The sequence below is a fragment of the Arachis ipaensis genome, chromosome B08, assembly GCF_000816755.2.
Source record: "Arachis ipaensis cultivar K30076 chromosome B08, Araip1.1, whole genome shotgun sequence".
Lineage (NCBI taxonomy): Eukaryota > Viridiplantae > Streptophyta > Magnoliopsida > Fabales > Fabaceae > Arachis > Arachis ipaensis.
Genome location: NC_029792.2, coordinates 3,927,330 through 3,928,357, shown reverse-complemented (window position 1 = coordinate 3,928,357; position 1,028 = coordinate 3,927,330).

Genomic DNA, 1,028 nt, shown 5'->3' with positions numbered 1-1,028 from the left:
TAACGCAATTTCGGTATCTTTCAAAGTTAGAAGAAAAATTATTATTTCCCATATATAATTTTATAATAAATTTGTATCATGCATTTTTACACACATGAAATAATAATATATTTAACAAATTTAACATATAATTAAAGTTTAAATAAAAAAAAATTGGAACATAAATTAAATATAGTTTAAGATTATGCAAATATTTTTTAAGTTTTATAGTCCTATGAAAATTGAAAAAAAAATGCAATAAATAAATTATCTTGAGTTTAATTATACCACACGATATGTATATATATTCAAATAAAATATGGAAGAATATTTTATTTCATGTATTAAATGAATGCATAGTTTAAGTTTATTAAGCAAATACCTCAAATAATATATTTACCTATAATTTTCAAGGATACCGAAACAATTACATATAATTAAATAATATTACTCATCAAAAGAGAATAATTAAAAAAAAAAACCTGTTATGCATTATTTTACTAACAAACTTTCTTTTGTTTTTGAAATTAAAGTTGTTGAATGAAACATGCAACAAATTAAGCACCGAAATCAACGCACAATAAATCAATTTAAGATATGTTTAGAATTCAATTGAGTGTAAAATAAAAAACATTGTTCCTAAAAAGGAAGTCAACATCCTTTTACATGATGTCTACTCACTCATCCTTTATCTGAGATATCACCATGATTACTAATTTTACAGGATTACTTTCATCATGAATATAATGAAGAGTGATGATTATGATTCGTACAATATTGCATCCATGCATTGTCAAATAATGTAAGTGACAATAAAACATACAAATCACTATCAATATCTTGAATTTTCATTTTCATGGCATTTTCCAACTTACATATCTCACAAGATTCACTCATTTTTTTCCTTGCTCATTTTCCCACACTTACCATTATTAATAACATCATATTATTTTGAACATTAAAAATAATCATCAAATTAATCATTACATATAAAATACAATAAAAATATACATTAAAAATTTTAATTTATAAAACAATATATATAAATA